Source organism: Chrysochloris asiatica, unplaced genomic scaffold (assembly GCF_000296735.1).
Source record: "Chrysochloris asiatica unplaced genomic scaffold, ChrAsi1.0 scaffold00043, whole genome shotgun sequence".
Classification (NCBI taxonomy): domain Eukaryota; kingdom Metazoa; phylum Chordata; class Mammalia; order Afrosoricida; family Chrysochloridae; genus Chrysochloris; species Chrysochloris asiatica.
Genome location: NW_006408561.1, coordinates 19,378,621 through 19,393,230, shown reverse-complemented (window position 1 = coordinate 19,393,230; position 14,610 = coordinate 19,378,621). Strand labels below are relative to the sequence as shown.

General features: G+C 39.7%; 1 protein-coding gene and 1 pseudogene across 8 annotated transcripts in view; one reads left to right on the top strand and one right to left on the bottom strand.

Annotated features, from left to right (window-relative positions):
- TNIK (TRAF2 and NCK interacting kinase) overlaps nt 1-14,610 on the top strand; it is a 549,276-nt gene that overhangs the window by 229,966 nt on the left and 304,700 nt on the right. The gene's annotated exons all lie outside the window — the stretch shown is intronic.
- On the bottom strand, nt 4,995-5,415 carry LOC102812768 (annotated as a pseudogene).

The following is a 14,610-nucleotide window of genomic DNA, read 5'->3' as shown; positions in this document are numbered from 1 at the left end:
AAAAAAAAAAAAAATGTTTGTGGAAAAAAATTCCATTATCTTTTATTGCCCCCATCCATGAAATTTTTAAGTTCCTTCATATATGAATGTTTATGTGTGTAAAGGAGGGGGAAATAATGTATATTTGGTATAATTTTAGTGTCAACTGTTGAGATGTCTGACATTTTTATATTTAAAGTATGTTAGTTTCACTTTTGGACTCCTGCTGTGGCACTGTAGGATCCACTGGAAGGTTAGCAGTTCAAACCCACCAGCTGCTTCTTATAAACCCTCTACAAGGTGGTTATGAGTTGGAACCAACTTGACAGCACTTAACAGCAATAGTTGCTCCTTAGAGGAGCATGGTAGCTCTTTAGGATAAGCACTGAACTGCAAACCACAAAGTTGATAGTTCGAGCCAACCAGCCACTCCATAGGAGAAAGATTTACAGTCTCAGAAACTCATTGTAGGGTCGCTATGAGTCAGAATCAACTTGACAGCACTTAACCACACTAAATTGCTCCTTTTGAATAAGGCACTTCTTAAATACTACCTTGAGAATTACTATGATGTATGGAGTCCACATTATCTGTAAATAAAAATCGCCAAGTAGTGGCTAGGGGGACAACAACAATAGTGAGTTACTTACATCATAGAATGGTTAACCACTTGAGATCAAAAGTGCAGCATGAACCCAAGGACAAAATTCAGGAGGATTGGGAAAGAAGGAAAAGTGGAAATAAGAGAGATGAAGTGAGGTGGGTGGTGGCACGCCGAAGGGCTTGCAGTCCTTGAGGTGAAGAATGAATGATTTGTTGACTACAAAACTGATGATCTACTCTGTATACCTTCCTTCAATTTATAATAAAAAGTTAAGTTTTTAAAGATACAGATTTATATTTATGATAAAAGTCAAGCCCAAACAAACTACAAACATGATACAAGGATAAATCAAAAAGTATAACACTTTGGATTACAGTCCATACTTGCTTGTGTTTATTCCAAACAGAATATATTTTAACATGCTTCTGCAATTCATGGATGGCTGCGAAAACAGTCCTTTCAGCAATATAAATGTCTTAGTCTTATTAGGGTGACTTTAGAAAAAACATGGTCCAGTCAAAACCGGCATCTGAGGAATTCCACTGGACCAGCACAGAAGGATATGGCTTCTGTTTTCCGGGATTTGAAAGGTGTAATCTTGATAGAGTTCTTCAAAGACATAGGATGATGTTCAGGCCTTATTATAAAGACATTGTAAGAAAATGGAAACTGGTGAGAAAAAGATCCAGGAAAGTTGCCTTGAGTAATTTTCTTATAGCATGTTCTTTGAGGGTAGCAGGCCTTTCCTATAAGAATTTTGTTCGGAAACCTTATTACAGTCCAGATCTTGCCCATCCAGACTTCTTTTTGTTCCCAAAGTTCAAAAAGAACATGTTTTACATCCTACTTTGGTGAGTAGTGTCTGGTATCTTAGAAGCTATTGGGCTCTCCTTGTGCAGAAGAAAGAAAAGTAACGAGAATTGAAGATGCTTGGAATCAATTAGTGTAATGGATAAATGGAACATGAGAACATCAGTCTCCATGAATCTGAGACCACAAGAACTCGATGGTGTCTGGCTACCACTACCACCTGCTCTGAAAGGAGCTGCATTAGAAGGTCCAAATAGAGTGGGAGAAAATGTGGAAAAAACTCAAAATTATTTTTAAAAAAAGGAAGGAAGGAAGGAAGGAAAGAAAGAAGGGAGAGAGGAAGGGAGGAAGGAAGGAAGGAAGGAAGACCAGGCAGGAAGAACCCGAGAATATGGCCTTGGGCCATCCTTCAGGTCTGGAGTGAAACTCACTCTCATGCTCAAGCAGTAGAAAGCTCCATAGGAGGGACAATGTTAGTAAGGTTTAGTCACCATGGAATGGTCAATCTTTCAAGATCATAGGGCAGCATTTCACTAAGGGCAACGTTGAGATGGAATGGGAAGGAGAGTAGAATGGACATCGGAACAACCAGAAGGACATGAGATAACTTTTGTTGCAGAGAGGATTGCAGTCATTGACATGCAACAAAGTTTATGATTTATTAAATGTAAAACTGATGAAGATGTCCATAAACTGTCATTCAATTCACAATAAAAAGTTTCATAAAAGAAAAACTGAAAATCCAAAAGCAAACCCACTATTGTGAGGCTAGACTTGGTGCAGGACTGGACAAGGTTTTATTTGTTGTACATAGGTTCACTGAGTCAGAACTGACTCAAGTAACACCTAAAATGACAACTGTTACATGCTCATTCTAAATATATGTAATGTAGGTAAAGTCAACACTTGTCATTTAGAAGGAAGACATTTTGTTTTCAGTGGCTTCCGTAGGAGAAATTTACTTTCGTTCCTGATTGCCCTTCCCTTCAGTAGGGTTTACTACTAGGCATCAAGATAAATGGAGAAAAGATTGAAGTTGCTAAAGACTTCATTTTGCTCAGATCAACCATCAACACTCATGAAAGCAGCAGTCTAGAAATCAAATGAGTATTGCATTAAGCAAATCTGCTGCACAAGACCTCTTTAAAGTGTTCAATAATAGCAAAGGACTAAGGTGTGCCTGACCCAAGTCATGATGTTTTCAATGGTCCAATATGTATATGAAAGTTGGACAGTGAATAAGGAAGACTGTAGATGAATTGATGCGTTTGAGATATGGTGTTGGAGAAGAATATTAAAGGTACCATGGACTGCCAGAAGAACAACCAAATCTGTGTTAGAAGTACAGCCAGAATACTCCTTAGAAGACATGATGGCCAGACTTCATCTTTCATCCTTAGGATATATTATCAGGAGGGATCAGTCCCTGTAGAAGGACAGCATGCTTGGTAAAGTGGACAGTCAGTGAAAAAGGATAAGACAATTTAAAGGATTTTGATGAGAAAGGTCAAGGATATAGCATTCACACTGTTTTGTTATGTTTTAATTTAAAGGATTTTGATGAGAAAGGTCAAGGATATAGCATTCACACTGTTTTGTTATGTTTTAATTAAAAAAACAAAAAACAAATACCTATAGTATTTTGGGGAGCATAATGGCTCCAGTGGATAAGCACTAGACTGTGAACTACGTGTGGTTGGCAGTTCTAGCCCACCAGCTGCTCCATGCGAGAAAGAGGAGGCTTTCTGCTCCCCCAGTGATTTACAAAAGTCATGGAAATCCTATGCAGGGTTGCTAGGAGTCTGAACTGACTCCATGGCCATTGACAAGAGCACAACATAGTATTTAATGACTATCTACTTAGTCTGTAGTCCAGAGTGCATGTTGATAAGTTCCTTTCTAATAACCACAGTGTGGTACATGAAGAATTTCAGTTTTAGGGAACATGTAAAGGCTACTCTTTTATGACAGGCTATGTATAACATCCATTTTAGAAGAAATGCAGCCTCCATGTTGGAGGCCAAGATGGCCAAACTTTGTCTCTCATACTTTGGACATATTGTCAGGAGGGACAAGTCACTGGAGAAGGATACCATGTTTGGTAAAGTGGAGGGTCGGATAAAAAGAGGAATACCTCCAATGAGATGGATTGGCCAAGTGACAGCATAGATGGACTCAAGTGTGGCAACAGTAGTGAGGATGGCCTAGGATTGGACCGTGTTTTGTTCTGCTGTGCATAGGGTCGCTATGAGTTGGTACCAACTCGATGGCACCTAAAAACAACAATGTATAGCATGTAGCCATAAAAATACAAGGGCAGGGTTTTACTGTCATTTGAAAGGTCAGAAGAATTACAGTGTAATGACTGACTATCCCTATGGTTGTACAGTGGAGACAAGGTTCTCATATATACTGTTAAATGATCTGAACCAGAGCTCCAGATAGAGTGTAGGCCATGTGTATTTCTATCAGGTGAACTATAGTCACAATAGAGAAACAGCCACAACTTAGAAACCAATTTGTTCAAAAATCCAGCTTATTATAGATAACATGTTGTTGTTAAGTACCCTGGAGTAGGTTCTGACTCATAGTGATCCTGCACAGGGTTTCCGAGGCTGTAAATCATTACAGGAGCAGAAAGACTCATCTTTCTCCCGCAGAACGACTGGTAATTTCGAACTGCTGACCTTGCGGTTGGCAGCTCAACTCGTAACCACTACGCTACCAGATAACATATTCCCAGAAAATCAGTGTTACAAATCTAAGGTCTGAAAACCTCTTCTGCAAAGGGCCAGTTAGTAAGTGATTTAGACTTTGCTGGCCATATGGTCTCTGTTAGAACTACTTCACTCTGCTGTTGCAGCATGAAAGCAGTTCTAGAGAATATATGAGGGAGCTTAAAAAATTCATGGACAAGTGAGACAAAGAAACAATGGAATTTTTCTATGAACTTTTTGAAGTCCCTTGTGTATTATACTTTGATGTATGACTGGGTTTCAAAAAAACTTAATTAACAAATATAGTCAGCAAGATGGATTTAATTGGTAAACCACTGCTATTAAGTGATCATTCATTTCTCAGACCATCCCACAGAAATTTGTAAGTTGCTAATATGTTCTGCATTTGTAATAATAGTTTTTTAAAATTAATAATTTTTAATGAAAATAATGCCAGTCTGCCTAAAAGCATTAAATGTAACCACCTTCCAATACCATTCCTAAAAGCAATTGCTTCTTTATCCTTTAGCTCTTTCTTCTGATGTTGCTTTATCTTTTATTAGTGTTTCTTGACCTTTTATTAAAGACATATATTGACTTTCTCCTAAAAACTTATGATACCTCCACATCCCCATTCCTCCATCTTCTTAATGCAGTTCGTTTTTTTTTTAGTAGAATCTTTTTTATTCACACACACACAAAAAATTCCAGCCACACACTGGGGCCAGGTGGGTGGGGTGTCTGTTCACCCAGCCCTGGCCCCCACCCCATATGGTTTTGGCAGCAATAAGGGGTGGGGGGTAATGGTCCAAAAAATAAAAATGGTGTACATGTGTGTATGGGAAGGAGAGGGGTGCAAAAGCAGTGGGAAGGGGCAGACGAGGTTAGTACTGAGCACGCCGCAGGTGGGAGGCCGTTTCATAACATTACTTGTGGATCAAACCACCATGGACACCTTCTTTGCCCATCAGCAGGACTAGCGTCTTGGCAGTCATGGTAACAGTGAGGTTGAAGGTAGGGGCTCCGCCAGTGCTCTTGGTGCAAAGATCCATGGTATTCTCCGTTCAGCAGCACTAAGTCCCGGATCACAGAACATTTCTGGCCCCCAAGTGTCAGCCCATTCACGAAAAAATGTGATCGATCTTTGCCAACCAGAACTCCAACCTCAGCTGGCGTGATATTAACAAGCGTTTTTCTAGGGACAGCGGCCCAGACAGAGGGCGAGTCTTTGTAGCCCACTATGGACGCATCCTGACAGGTCCTGTCCGCCATGAGGTTGTCATTGTAGGCGTTCCACCTGGCCATGGCGCTGCTACTGGGGCTGCTGTTGGGGCGGTGGACTGGGCTCAGGCTGCCTTCAGCTGGCGGGTGTGGGGAGGCGGAGACTTAATGCAGTTCATTTTATTGCTGTTGTTTCTTTCTATTTTTGTTACTGAAGTAGCCCTGGTGGTGCCACTGTTAAGTGTTTGACTGCTAACTGAAAAGTCAGAGGTTTGAACCCACTAGTCACTCTACAAAAGAAAAGTACAGGCAATTTGCTTCTGTAAAGATAATGGGAGTCCCTATAGAACAGTTAATACCACTATTATTCAAATTTACACACCAACTTTCTAAAGCCAGTATTGATGAAATGAAGAATTCTATCAAATTCTTCAGTCTGGAACTGATCAAACTTGCAATTAAGATATATTGATAATTAGTCGTGATTGGAATGCAAAGGTTGGAAGCATCAGTCATAGGAAAATATGGCCTTGATGATAGAATCACTGCTGAAGATTGCATGAAGGAATTTTGCAAGACCAATGACTTCTACATAGCAAATACCTTTTCTTAAACAACATAAAAGGTGTCTATATACATGGACCTCACCATGGACCTCACCCCATGGGGGAGTCCTGGTGTGGCGCGGTGGGTTAATACATCAGACTGCAAAGTCATTTGAACTGCAAGGTTGTTGGTTCAAGCTCCCAGCTGCTCCTTGGAAACCCTATACAGGGTCGCTATGGGTCAGAATTGACTCAACAGCACTTAACAACAACACCCCATAGGGTGTGTTTTTTCTTTGTTGTTGTTTGTTTTGTATTTTAACCAAGAGTCACTTTCTAATCTACAGAAATGGTCAGACCCCATGAGACTTCCAAGTTGAACTCATAATGGTGGCATTTCTTGTGTAGGTTAAGACTCCATTTAATTTCACTGGAACCTATTGTTTATGTGTGAGTGTGAGCTAGTCATTTCCTCACATCTGCAGCTCTTATTTGGAAGAGTGGTCATGAGAGCAACCCCCCCCCCCCCCTTTTGAGTGTTTGTAGCTTGCCCAGCAACTTGTCCAGACTTAGCTCTAGAATCTGGGAACACATTTGTAGTTCTGAGACAGCATCCAGGTGGTGACTTGTGACCAGACTATATTGATCTTTCTAATTAGAGTGGGTACTTCTCTGGGATATGAGAGTCTCTGAACTGACTTTGATGCCACTCCTTTCACTGTCATAGAGTTGGTTCTGACTCATAGCTACCCTGTGTAGGGTTTCTGAGGCTGTAAATCTTTACTGGAGCAGAAAACCTCATCTTTGTACTGATGGGTTTCAACTGCTAACCTTGCAGTTGTTGTTGTTAAGTGCTATAGAATCGATTCCGACCCATAACGACCCTGTATAGGGTTTCCAAGGAGCTGCTGGTGAGCTTGAACCACCGACCTTGCAGTTCAGACGACTTTGCAGTCCGACACATTAGCCCACAGTGCCACACCAGGAGTCTTCAACCTTGCAATTAGCAGTCCAGTATTTACCCTACAGCACTATCAGGGTTTCTGATGCAGTATGGTATTGGGTATTATTAGCTAGAAAGAGCCGGAAGTAGAGAAATGATTCAAAGGAAGCCATCAGCTATTGATCCAAAATACACACAAGTCTGTTGACCACAAACTGCACTTGTGCTGCAATCTAGCACTTGGCTATAATCTTTATGGAAGCAGTGAAGCTGCTGTGTGGGTTCAAACTGCCAACCTTTCAGTTGGAAGCTGAGTGCTTAGTTGTTGTGCTACCATGGCTCCCTAACAAGATGACGATGGGTCCCTTTGGAAGTTGAATTGGCCTGACAGCCCTGGCCTTAGCAAGTCCTGCGGTGGCGTGTGCAGAGAAATCTTCATTCAAACTTAAAAGGAAAGAGGGACTTGTTCCATTTATGTTGTTGTTGTTGTTGTTCATTGCCATCGAGTCGGGTCCGACCCATAGCGACCCTGTACAGGGTTTCAAATAAAAGGGATGAAACCAGTTATTCAGTTAATTGATTTGATTCAGACTCAGGGCAACCTATGTGTGTCAGAGTAGAACTACACTCTATAAGGTTTTCAGTGGCTTATTTTTCAGATGTAGATCCCAGGGTTTCTTCAGAGGCATCTCTGAGTGAACTCAGTCCTCTAACTTTGTGGTTATCAGCCTTGCGCATTAATCATTTGCACCATCTAGGGATGCCCAGTAATGATTTACTACTAATGGAAACCATCCAAATGAATCCCTGTAAAGTTACTTTTCCATGTACTTATTCAGTCATCAACCGTTGATCTGCCTATCCATAGGATGGCACTGTCTGAGATGGTCTAGGTAGCTTAGATGTAGGTCACAAACACCGCCTTGCAGGACACTTAGGAACTAGTAGCATAGATAAGGCAGGCTATGAAAATATCTTTAATGTATTGCAAAATGGGACACATGTAAACTGTGTTACAGACTTTTCTTACATTTATGTAAACAAATATAAACTGATTTTCTGATAAGATTTGATAGCATTCAAAATTTGACTGTTTAAGATTTTTAGTAAGATTTCTAGCTTGTAAAAATGTTAAAATACATGTTACTGCTTTATTAATTTTCAGTTGTCATCTAGTATCTGAGCATATGTACATAAATGTAGATGAAGTGTAATCTGCACAGTATAGATCATTTCTCTGCCGATTTCCTTGGCTTTTCCAGGAACATTTCCAGTTTTTGTTTTTTTTTTCTTTCTTATCTCAAGGTCAATTTGAACTACAACTGCAGACTTGGTAGTTCAAATTCACCAACTGCTCCTCGGAAACCCTACCAAGGGTTGCTGTGAGTCGGAATCGACTCGCGGCGCTTAACAACAACAACATTCAAGTCCATTCTGCCTCATAGCGACCCTGGATAGGATTTCTGAGAGCAGTTGGTGGGTTTGAACTGCCCACCTTGTGGTTACCAGCCCAGTGCTTATATGATAGCCCCACACCAGGACACATTTAGAGTAACTAACCTGAATAACATTCTTTAAAAATCAAAACAAAATAGCAACCAATAAAAACTATTAGTGAGAGCTGTAGCTGTAGCCCCACCAAAATGAACCAAACAGAACATTTTGAGGCTAGAATTACATTTGTCATATCTGCTCTTGAATTCTTTAGCAATTGCCTGGAAAATGTCAGCTATTTCTAGAGTATCTATGATGCTTGGTAGGGCTCATAGCACGAATTGCCAGATGTATTAGTTAAAACTAGCTGCCAAAAGAAACTCATAGTTGGCGCATATATGTTAGTATTTTGTTTTGTGCTAATGTAAGATCCAAACAGATGATGCTTATAGGAAGGACAACTTTGCATCTAGAAGTGATCATGAAACCTGGAATTCTTCCGTCTTGTGGCTCTGTTATCTTCGAGATACAGCTTGCAGTGTTTGTCTACGTCAAACCAGTAGACTAGAAGACTTGGCTAGGGTAGGGGTGATGGCCATATTGGTAAAATACTATTGACCTGACCTGAAAGTTTCATACATGACTGCTGTTCACATTTGATTGGCTAAACTGTTTCTGTGTCTAACAACAGGACACAAAGTATTGTACTTGAGCTTTGTTTCAGCTTTTTAAATACCTAACCAGTTTCTGCCTCACCCAGTTTTGTACAAGTATATTTTTATGTTGTACAGGCCAAAGTGGATTGCTTTGAAGACTTTAATATTAACTCACAGCTGACCCTCAACTCATTTTCTTCTCAAGAATTTAGTTATTATGAGGGTGCTTCAAAAATGTTGTGGATAAATTGAATGAAAAGACAACAGAATTTGTCCATGAACTTTTTGACATGTGACTTGAAGGCATGTTGCCCCCCATAATAAAATTAGAATGTTATATGACCCAAGTTTGTGCTGGCAGTCTTTTGCTGGTGAGACCATTCATGAGTACCTTGAGTATTCCACGGGAGAATACTTCTAGGGAGAAGGTCCAAGAGTATTCCAGAGCCAATTCTAGAGCTTAAATCTGATTGTATGTATCTCTTTTCTGACATGCAGTTCAATGGTTCAATGATAACATGTTGGTAGTGGAAATTGACCATGGTTGTAGCATTTACACCAGGAAAACTAGCGAACACCAGACATTCTCCCCAAAGAAAGCTGGTTCTTTAGTGTTTACCAGCACCCCACTGAATATTTCCCAGGAGTTAAAGGCTTGAAGTTAGGCTGAGATGGTTAAAGAACCCCTTATCAAAGACTGGGAGAGTACAACAACCAACAAAATAAATGAATTAAAATTATGTGGCACTGTGGGATAAGCACTGGGCTACAAGATTGGTTTCAACTGCAAGGTCAGTAGTTCAAACTTACTAGCCGCTCCTCAGAAACCCTACACAGGGTCTTTGTGAGTCGTAACTTAACAGCACTTAACAACAGCAAAGGGTAAAAGCCAGAAAAGTATCTAGTTTTTCCCTACTTCATTTAAGAACAGCCACTTCAGAGGGTTTTTTCCCTTCCTGGTTCTGAAATGTAAAGACATATTAGGAGAGATCCCTTAGCAATTCATGTCTGAACAGCTAGCATATAACAATATGATGTGGGCACCATTTACTACATGCAAAAGGCCTAGTTTCTGGATTGTGGGTGCATTGTAGTCTACAGTCCCACTTCTTCCCTACTGGTTGACATTGGCCTTCTCTCTCAGTAAAGCCCTTGGCACCCACACCTTGACCACACCCACACCAAGAGGATTTGGGGATATGTAACACAAGCCATGTATCTCTTAGGGTGGAATGAGGAAAGGTCAAGGACAGTTCTGTAAATGATGTGTGTGTTTTCTTGTTCACTGCTGACCAAGAAGGAGTCCTGGTGTGGCACTGTGGATTAATGCTATGGACTGCAAAGTCAGTTTGAACCACAAGTTCGGTGGTTCAAGCTTACCAGCTGCTCCTTGGAAACCCTGTATCAGGGTGGATATGGGTCAGAATTGACTTAATGGCACTTAACAGCAGCAACAGTGACCAGCAAATGGAGCTAGCATTTTTCTTTCCTCTTGGCGTCACAATTCAGTAGCCTGACCATTTTCTTTTTCGGCTATAATCATGTGGATGCCTTCTTTTAACCCAATTTTCTGATCTTCTCAGATAGAACCAATTCAAAACAAGTGCACAATTTTGTGCCTACTGTGTATAAAATGCTTCACTGCAGTTAAAGAAGACTTTGAGTCTTATGATTAAATAGGGGGATTCAGATAAGTATCTAACCCTCAAAGGAAATTCTGAGAATAAAAATTAATTGAGATTTAATTAAATAAATTTTAATCTGCTTATAGGCAGGTAGAAGTCCTAGCATCCTAGACTTCGATTTAATTTGTTTCCTTTTTAATTCGATTTTAGAAATGCTATGCTGTACATTGTCGAACACTAGTCTAGATAAGATTAACAGATGGTTCTTACCTCTAGGAAGTTAATATATAGCTACAGATCAAAACCCTCAAAAGTAGTTTAATAAAAGTCATTTCCCTATAAAGTACTTTGGGACCATATGGGTGGTAGGGATTAAGTCTGAAAAATACCTTCATGTTTTACCCTTGGTTTAGATCTTGAGGAATGAATAAGATTTTAACATATGGGCATGAGTATTTTCATGATGAGGACCCAGCTTAAACAAGACTTGGAGGCAGGAAATATAAACAGAGTGAGAGGGTGTGTGTCAGCCAGGTCTTGGGAAATGATGTTGGAAAGGTAATGTGAAGGAATCTCAATGCCCAGCTTGATCTTGGCAACACCATTTTTGCTGCTCAGGATGTGCACTGCCTTTCAAATGGCTTACTATGAAACAAATACTGAACACTAGTTTAGTTTTTCACCTTTTTTTTCATAACAGTGAAAATCTTAAATCAGAACCACAGGAAAGAAGTGGGATAACTGTTGTTGCATGGAGGGAATTGTAATCATTGAGATGAAACAAAGTGCAGGAATTTTTAATGTAAAACTGATGATCTTGCCCTTTGGTTGTTTAAATTATTATATATTCCTGAGTGTTTTTGTGTACATCCTTCCCCACCCCACCCCCCAAAATAACACAGGGAATGGAAGCAAACACTGTTGAATGATGATGCATGGAAGAGATTGTAATCATTGCAATAAAACAATGGTGTAAAGCCAATGTTCTCCTATGTAAACTATTACTCAGTTCACAAAAACAACAAAGCAAAACCCTGGTGATCTTGTTTGTAAACCTTCACTCAATTCACAATAAAAAAAATTTTTTTTAAAGTGAAAACTCTCTTTACATCTATTTCACTTAGTGAAAGAAGATACTAACATAAGTCTTGCATAAAAGTAAAATGTCATGGACTTTGGCAAGATGGTGGACTAGGCAGATGTACTACACGAGCCCTCTACAACAAAGATATGAGAGACAAAATGAAACAGACACAGATGAAAATCCTGGGACACTGAATTTCAGAGGAACAGTTAGAGAAGTAGATTGAGTGCTTTTTGGGAGGAAAAGCTGAGCAGGGATGCCAGAAAGGGGGACTGCCTGAAGAACAGCTGGCCAGGCACAGCACCACCATCTTGTGAGCAATTTTGACAACAGAAGGAGGCCTGGCAGAAAATATTCACACAGGTGACAGGAAAGGTGCAATTCCTTCTTTATCCCCACACTACCCTGGTGACCAGAGGTGTGACCATTTACATCCATCCCCAGTCCAGACTCTCTGGGAGTGTTGAGACCGTGGCAGGGAGCCATGCATGTGTGAGGTGGGTGCCTGCCTACTGTGTCACTTTGGTACCTGGATTCAGGTAGTCGTGGGTCTAGACCTACAGAACCTGCAGAGCCACCAGACCAGCGTTTAACCAGTCACCCGGCCACCAGTTGTCCTGTGGTCCTAATAGACACTGAAACCAGCTCCATCAAGGGCCTCCATGAACTATTTCCAGATTGAATGCCCTGAACATAGATAACACTGAGGCCAATAAGAACTCCAGCTAGGGTCAGGAACTCTGCTGTCACACCCATCCCTAACCATCTTGTGAACTCTTTGACTTGCAGGGTCCCCCAGAGTTTTCTCCTCTTGGGGTCCAACAGCTGAACTATCTTTTAATTTTTGATTTGAGGTTTGTTTTTCCCCTTTTGTACCTCATTGTTTTTTGTTTGCTTGTTCTTTCTCTTCCTCCTCCTTTTCTTTCCACTCCTTTGAATTTTATGCTTTATATTCTGCTTTTGTTTACCATGTTCTCTTCTGTTTCTCATTTCCCCTTTTCTTTTCCCTCATTTTAGATCTTTCTTCGCTGCTCTCTTTTCTCTTTTCATTTTTCCTCTCCCTGCTTATTCTGTTTTTTTTGTTTTGTTTTGTTTTGTTTTAACTTTCTTCCTTTTATTTCCACTCTGATATTTCTCTTTTAAGCTCCGTTTTCCTGTCCCTCCTTTCTCTTTTTATGTATTCTTAAGTGGCTTCTTAATTTCTTCCTTTCCTATTCTGTCTTATTTTTTCTCTTCTATAACTCTATTTTCCTGTACTCCTTTTGTCTTTATAGTTATTATAGTCTGTTTTTCTGGTTGCTGCCTGTTTTTTTGTTTTGTTGTGTTTTTTGTTTTTATGTTTATCATTTTTCTTTTCACTGTTGGTTCCTTGTTTGTTTGTTCTGTTTTGAATTCTTGTGTGACTATGTGGGAGGGGCTTTCTCTTTCCCGACTAACAGAAAACAGCAACCATGACAATACAGTCCAGTCACAGCCATACCCTCTGCAGCTCCACCCACTTGGCAAGAGCTAATAACAGATCATTACCACCTGACCAACCATAGACAGCAGCCAACAAACCAACCCTAAACTAGGTGCATGAGTAGCAAATAAGAAGGGTGCACATACTTCCATTCTCCAGCTAATCCCACAGGATACAACTGATGAGCATCTAAGAATACACCAACATGTAGTCATCAAATAAAGACAAACACAGCAATGCCACAATGCCCTGGAGACAACAGACAATTTTAGCTCACGCACAAAAAAGTGAAATAATGACTTAAACAAATGACCTAGATGCAGAGTCAGAAAATATTTCTGAGGAAGAAAAGGTAATAACACTAACTGAAAAAGAGTTTAAAGGAATGATATTTAGGTACCTTCAAAGTATTGACAGAAAGATTGAGGAAAGCAAGGAGAACACAGGAAAAAATATAGAGGAACACTACAGGAAAACACTACAAAAACAAACAGACAAAATAAATGCAAATTTTGAAACAATACAAAACCTGTAATTAGAAACCCAGAAGATTAATACTAAGGTTTTAGAAATGGGTAATACTTTGAAAGGGCAAAGGAGTAGATTCGAAGCAATGGAAGCCTGAGTTAATGAACTTGAAGATAAACCTATCAATACGAGTATGCTACAACAATCAGGAAAAAAATCTGAAGAAAGCCTAAAAGTTATGTGGGACACCAGGAAAAGGAACAATTTATGTTTGATTGGAATTCCAACACAGGAAGAGACAATAAAACCTACAGAGAAAATTGTCAAAATTTGTTGAAAGAAAACTTCCCTAATATCATAAAAGACTAGAAGATAAGCCTATAAGAAGCACAATGAACTCCAAAGAGTACAGATCCCAAAAGAAAACCACCAACACATATAGTCAAACTTTCCAAAACCTTTGCCAAGGAAAGAATTCTGAGAGCAGTATAGGAAAACAAAAAGTTACCTACTGAGGAGAGCCAAATGCTGAGCTCAGCTTTCTCAGCAGAAACCATGCAGGCAAGAGTGTAATGGGGTGACATCTACAAAACTCTGAAAGAAAAAATTGCCAACCAAGGATCATATACCCAGCAAAGCTGTCCTTTAAATATGGTGGCAAAATTAGGATATTTCTTAATAAACATAAATTAAAGGAGTTTGTAATGATCAGACCAACTTTGTTAAAATGCTAAAGGATGTTCTGTGGACTGAGAACCAGCAACAGCAGACAACAACTGGAGATTAGCATGCATGTCAACGTCATCCAGAACTCAATCTAGATATAGAAGAATTTAAAGTGAAACAAACCTACGAGATTGAAAATGTACAACCAGAGATATCAATTTATGAAGCCAACTACAAAGCAAAAAGTGGGAATAGTGTAGATAGAGAACATCTAAATGGCTAGGAAATCAAGTAGATTTAAAAAAAAAAAAAAAAGACAGTTTTAAATATGGAAAAATTAATAAATTACAGGGTAACCTCAAAGAAAATTTATATGCCTACACATCAAAATTTATT